Genomic DNA, 6,993 nt, shown 5'->3' with positions numbered 1-6,993 from the left:
ACATGCAAGGCCCTAGATGGTGAGAACCTCATTTTCTGATTTATGGCACCCCTTGTTGCTGGTGCCAGTCATGGTTCTGTGAAGCTGGGTGCGGTTTCACTTTGCAAAACCCAAAGGACAAGTCTGTCACTGTTACCTGCCTGTTTCCAAGCTCTTGGGTTCCTGTGTGGGAGTTACGTTCCTGGAGTTTTGTTCTGGTTTTCTCTCCACCCTCAAGGTTCCACAAAGACCTGGAATGGCAATGGTAAAAGATCCAGGGGCTGGTTGGCGTGCAGGGGTGCACATATTGGTGTGGTGAATCATGGATGTGGTGAATCCCTCCTGGCATGATTCATTTTAGTCTTGGTGAGTAGTAAGCTGAAACTCTGGGGGCTGTGAAGAGTAGAGGTGAAATACTGGCTTCCTGAAGATCAACGGGAACTCCACCATTGCCTTCACTTGGGCTGAAATCCTGTCTTGATATAAAATTGACCCAAATTCTTGTCCTTTCTCCAAAACCAAATCCCACTTGGGCTCAGAGGTGCTTTATTTTCTCATTTTTCTGGTATACAGCAATAATAGTTGAGTCACAGTCACTGTTATTCAAGGTAACAGATGGCTTCTGTGTTCTTGTGTCTCATAAGACGTAGCACAACTGGGCATCTGAGAAAATTGTTACTTAAACAAAACCTTCAAGGCTTTCATAACAGAACAAATTATGCGTTTGTTCTTTTTTCGTAAACTTAATTCCTCTGTGTGTATTTTGTGCCTTTTTTTCCCCGCCCTGAGAAACACATGCTGGCATATTTGACTTTAGTTCTGTGGTTTAGCTTCAGAGAAGAGGTAGATTGACAAATTTGTGACTATGCCAGAGCTGCAGAAGCAGTGGATCCAGAACATGTAAGACAATTGCTTTATCTTTACATCTTATTTTTCTTGAACTGATAAAGGTGAGCAAATCTGAACGGCAAGATACTACAGGAGAGATACATGCAAGATTGGCAGAAGTTTTAATAGTGTTAATTTTCCATTTGAAGAAGTGGGCAAGGTGTAACATCAAGGACTAGTGTTACAGGTGTAGTGGTGTGGCTTTTTCACTCTTTTGGAATTTAAACTAGTATGTTTATGAATTTAAACAAGTGCTCATATTTCTGCTAAATATTTCACTGCTAAATATAAGTTTGCACTACCTCTTCCAGATGACTGTGCTGTTCTGGTTTTGCTACTCTGTCAACTGTATTTATGTGACCCTGGTGGTGAGTAAAAACTCGATTACTTAGAAACATTTGTTAGCAGTGAACATAATTGTATTGTGGCTTCTGACAACCTGATGTTACTCAAACTGCCTGAATGAAGCAAGGCATGGTATTTCTTTGTCACTGTCAGACTGTCTTTGAAATCATGGCTCTATTTCTAGAACCGTGGAAAATGTTGGAGGTATCAGCAGGCACACTCGCTTGCTGGAATGCAATCCGTAGGTTTTGTTAAAAGCATTATAGGAAGAGGAGAGAATTCCGTGTATTTTGAAAGCTTAGGAGGAAAAGCAGTGGGAACCATGGTGGAAGCTGGAGGGAGAGAGATGCACTGGGTTGAAGCTGGGACCCAGAGAAAGCTTGGGTGCCCGTGTAAAGAAAACACGTAGAAGGAATTTGGGACACTGGAATGGAGCTGCAGCAAAAGAGGGTGGTGAAGTCGCCTCTTCACCTGGTAAAACAAGGGTGTTGGTGAGAAGGAAGCAGAGGTGGAAATGCAAAGTAGAAGGACTGGAGTCCTGGGAAACAATCTGCTTTCAGTAGAAGTAAGCAGTAGGAGGGAAAAGAGCTCAGCAAGGGGAAACTGTTTCCTCTCTGGTTTGGAATGAGGAAAGCAGACTAAGCATGCAGTACAGGAGAGAATGGGGAAAGGCACGATGGCCTTCCAGGGAAGGAAGGAAGGAAGCAGGATGACTCAGGCAGCCTCCAGTGCAGGAGACTGCCACGCTCCCCCCCAGCACCCTGTTACTGGTACCTTTGGGGGGAGGATAGAGTGATGTAGACTTACATGGTGCAAGTACTTCAGCATATCGGTGGTATGAGTGCTGTGTAACCAATGAGCTTCGTTTAGGTTTAAATTATAATTTTTACTGAAGGCTATTTTAATATTTCTATTTTAATACGTTCAGATTTCCTTGTATTTGCACAGTTTTAATGGGAACTCTCCTGCTTGAATGCTGACAGTCTCCCTTTTATCCCTTTGTTAATGTAGAATGCCCTCTCCATCCCCTTGAAAACCCTGGCACACAGGGCTTTTGCAATCTCTCCAGGAGAATGCCAACCTGGAGCTACTTTACAGCACAAAAATGAGGAGGAAAACAAGTTCCACAGTGCTGTAGGCACCCTGGCTGTGAGACAGCACCTTGGCAACCAGACAGAAGTAGTTGAAGTTTGCAGCAAATCCTGAGGAAAATTTGATGGTAACAGCGCATTAGCCAAAATATTGAGAGCAAGATCATTATTTGTCACTACTGTTTAAATGAAAAACCAAACAAAGTAGTTGATCAGGTCCATTCCCTTTTACTGAAAATATTTATGACTGTCAAATCTGCTATTGCAAATGCTAAGGAAGAATCTTGGGTTGACTGACATATGATAAATTGTCACTTTTGTTTAAAGACTGGTTTAGGCCACAGTAAAGACTTTAAGAATAAATCAGATATCAAATTCTTTGATTGTCAGTTTCATCATTTATCATGAAGTAATTGCTTATTAGAAATGTTAATTTCATTTTTTAATGATTTTAGACTGCTACCTTTATTCCAGCTCCATACTATGGCTATACGGCAAAATACAGCTCATTCATGTGCCCTTTTTCAGTGAGGTAAAGCTATTCAAATACATTAACAGACGTTCCACAGGGAACAATAAAAAAAGCCCTGAAAATGCAAACCAAGTCCAACTGAAGAGACGGGACCAGTCTAGCACTTTCAGATGAGACAGCCTGTTGTTTTCTCAGTCTGCAGCATGAAAGGAGGTTGGTGTCATCAGATGTGGAGGATTACACTCACTTTGTGCAGGCACTGTTCTGCACTGACATGCTGAACCACAATTTGTCATCCCCGAGTCTGTCACTCCTCCTATGAGTAAATTTGGTTTGCAAATTTCTCCCCTTAGGAAGATGTGTTTACTGTGTGAGTTGTGCAACACTGGTTCTTCCCCCCTTTGAAAGCTCAGTGATCTGTGAGGCAAGTCTAAGGAGGGTAGCATCTTTTATAACATCAAATCATAAAGTCAGAAGAAAAGAAAGGTACAAAAGTTCTCTGTAAGTCACTGATGGTGTAGTCTTGGATAAGGGCAGTGTTTAAAACCAGAGTAATTGAATTACATAGAAAAGACTGATCTTACTTTCAGATTCTGAGGTGATAATAGTATTGTCGGACTGCTGTGTTCCCTTAACTAGTGCAACTAGAGAGAAACCTCTTCTGTTTAACCTTTTTAGTTTATAAAAGCCAGTAGCAATTGTATTTTCAGGAGGTGGGAGTGTTTCTTCACTCTTTTTTTTTTACATATTTTTATTCTTCCTGATTTTTGTCTTCTATAGGTGACTGCCAAAGAAAGTCATCCTTTCCAGTTAACAGCTGAAAAATTAGAAGCTGCTTTACAGAAAGCTAAAAAGCGGGTATCAGTAACACTGACTTCTGATTTTCATGTTTTCCTAGTTGCTTTGTAAGCAATGTATGTTCTCAGCATTGGAGGATTGGTATAGTTTCATCTCTGCAGATTTTCAGTCTTCTGACTGAGGTGGGTCCAACTCTGGCAACAGGAGCTGAATTGATTTTAGAATCTGGGCACTGTAACAAATGCAGAGAAACTCCCTGACGCAATTTAATGAAGAACAGATCTTAAATTGTGTTTCAAGACCCAAGTTTCTTTGTAGATTTTAATGGAATTCAAAGTGCTGTAAAGAAGCAACTGTTCTGACCCTGAGAAGAGAGAAGAAATTACAAATGTGATTTTTCCAGAGTTTAGGAAACTTTACTACTTCAAAATACTTCATGTTCAGTGATTTTATTCTGATTGTGGCTGCACAAATGAGAGTATTATGGCTTGTCAAATACAGCTTTTTTTCACATTCCGCTGTCTTTGGAACTGCTTTTTTCCCCATGGAAATGTTTGCTCTTGTAAGTGTTCACAAAATAGTATACACCAGTATTTCAGGCTAAAATGTTTCCTATTCTTATTGTCTTGATATTCATAATCCACTCAACAGAAAATTATAAATGCACTTAACTGTGCTCTTCCTTGAACAGATCCAACAGAGGAAGCACAGGCTGAAGAGTAAAAATTTTACCAAAGGTGTGGTAATGTTTCAGAACAGGTATTGAGGTAGACTTGTGTCGTCTTCCAGGATAGAAAATGAGGTTTAACAAGAGGTAAAACATATAGTTATAAGGAAGGTCACATATAAAAAAGCAGGTATTTTGGACACAGATAAATGTGTGCGGGACATTTTTTTAGATATGTTGAAGCTGTCCTAGTTAGCTAATTGCTTGATCAGCATGGTGCCTACACTTAGACACCATCTGTATGTCTGTGTCATCTGTCTGTGCCTTTGCCAGCCCACATGAGCACAAGCATTCATACACTTCTCACTTTGATCCTAGCAGAGGGAGGGAGCTAGCATCCCTGCTGTGTTGCACTGTCTGTGAGGACATGGGCTGGATGGACAAGGTGCTGGATCACAGACCAGATTAGCTCTTCAGAGATCTGCATGTGTTTGTCAGCCTTCTAGGGCTGAAACTGTTCTCATAAATAATACTATAAGTATCTCCTTTGTGGTATCATAAATAGCTGGAGGAACTAGACTAGAACAGCAACCGAGAAACTGCTGTCCCACAGTAGCTGCTCTTCTGTGAAAAGGAATGCCTTGCTCAACATCTTCTGCTTAACACACATCAAATGTCAAATACACTAAATACGCTGTTGTGCAAGGAGTATTTGTGGAACAGCTTTTTGTGCTTAGTAGTTGCATCGTTTCCAATTTATTCCTGTAGCTGAAATCAAAGGCAATACGCTGACAGTCCATTTCTTGCAAAAAGTTCTTGCTTACAGAAGCCATTAATGCTCTAACAAACTGCACATGGCAGGGAAAGCAAACACCAGCACTTCTTCATCACTGAACTTTATGTCCTGGACTTCCCTGGGAACTGATCCTTGCAAATAACGTCCTTTGCAGGAGGCTCGGGTGGAGTGAGAATTTGCGGTGGGTCAGGTTTTCTAAAAATGCAGAAACACCAAGTAATAATGTATTTTCAGGTTTATCCCAAGCATGAAGCAATAAGGCAGCTCCTCATGTCGGTGCGTTTGAAGTTTTGAAAGTTCCTGCTGTAGTCATTGCACTGTTGACTGTGTACAATAAAAATATATTTGCTGCATATAGCTCATATCAATGGACAGTCAGAATTTTTTTTTTGCAAATAAAGCTGTGACTCAACTGGCTGTCTTCCATAGCTGTCCTGGACCTGCTCAGTGTGTTCTCAGTCAATTCCTTAAGGACAGAGGTTAGCCACATCATTAAAAATGTTTCCATTGAACTGTTTTATTTTTCCATTGCAGGTAGAAAAAGAAAAATTCAGTTTTTCTTGCTTTGACAGATGATTGGTTGGATAATGAGGTTCTTCCCACCAACAAGATGTTGCTGAAAGAAGCACAGAAAATTCCTGTGGATGGGCTTGCAGCTGTGCTTAAAAGTTCAGGAGGACTCTGTGTGTGGGCAGACCTCAAGAAAGGATGTAACAAGTTTGAAAAGGGGTGAGAATGTAAAACTTGCAAGTGTAAAAATTACTCGTGCCTGTTGTTACTGTCATAGTTTAAACCAAAACCAGGCCAGTTACACACTTACTGAGTCTTGGCAAATCCGTTCAGTGAATTTATGGACTTACTCAACCGTTAGTAAAATATTTTCTTTAGTTCTTAAAATTACAGACATTTGAAGACAAACTTGAATTATGGCAGAAGCTCCTTGACAAGAAGCTCCTGATTAGTCCTGGAAAAGCTTTTTATTGTTATGAACCTCTGGGTAGTTTAGACTGCTCTTCTCCAATTCTGTAGGTAAGGTTTAATTGTGTAAGTGGGTTTTACTTCTATTATGGCACACCTTTTAAGAAACATTAAGGAAGTTCAAACCTAATTGTTCTCTCAGCTTGTGAGGGACATTTTTTTGAGTTGGTATGAACTGAGAAATATGAGACTGGCCCAGAGCATAGGTTACAAAGCACTTATGTTGGATTATGTTAAATCTCTAAAGCCTTCAGAGTTTAATGTTAAACTGTAATTTTGCTCTATCAGAAGTAAGGCACCAGATTTTATGTGAAAGAATTTTTACTCTTTCAAATTATGCTTTATAACCTGTGGGAATTCTCCACCATCTCTCATTTTTTATGTGGCTCGTGTTAGATATGAAAAATGTATCCATCTCTTCTGCTGTGAAATACTTAGCCTTGAATGAGTGCTGCCGAAGTGGGTGTTTGTGAAGCATATAGAAAAATGCGGACTGAAAGGGTCATCTAGTACAGCTTCTTGCTCAAGGAAGGGCCAGTTTCTAAGTCAGAGATCAGGTTGTGTGTGCCCTTGTTCAGTCAGGTTTTGACACTTTAAAGCTGGAGATTACCCAGCCTCCCTGAGGAACCCATTTCAGTGTTTCATCGCTCTCATGGTGAATTTTTTTTCCATACATCCAGTCAGTAGTTCCCTGTGTATTTCCTTCTACAGGGATTCAGAGACTTGAGCAAATGTAGTTATGCTGCTGAACCAGTCACAAACAGGTTACCTGCTACTACAGATGCTTTATGCAGTCCAGAAAAAGAGATTTTTTTAGCCAAACCTTCAACCACACCAGGAGAAGATGTCTCCCAGTTAAAAAATATGCTTGCTATTAAATTCACATATGCATTTAATGACTTCACGTAATTTAGCAGGTTTATGTTTACTACAGGTGTGTATGACTTCAGTATTTTTGCCTGTAACCTTGCATAACACT

The 6,993-nt window shown here is 40.3% G+C and overlaps 1 pseudogene; it reads left to right on the top strand.

The window, feature by feature from the left end:
• The first annotated feature begins 633 nt into the window (after positions 1–633).
• LOC133277023 (1-aminocyclopropane-1-carboxylate synthase-like protein 1) lies at positions 634–6,993 on the top strand (annotated as a pseudogene).

This window comes from Pezoporus flaviventris, unplaced genomic scaffold, assembly GCF_033815535.1.
Source record: "Pezoporus flaviventris isolate CSIRO_AGI_PZ_B2104156 unplaced genomic scaffold, CSIRO_AGI_Pfla_v1 ptg000047l, whole genome shotgun sequence".
Classification (NCBI taxonomy): domain Eukaryota; kingdom Metazoa; phylum Chordata; class Aves; order Psittaciformes; family Psittacidae; genus Pezoporus; species Pezoporus flaviventris.
Note: the sequence above shows the minus strand (reverse complement) of the source record. Positions and strands in the feature narration are given on the sequence as shown.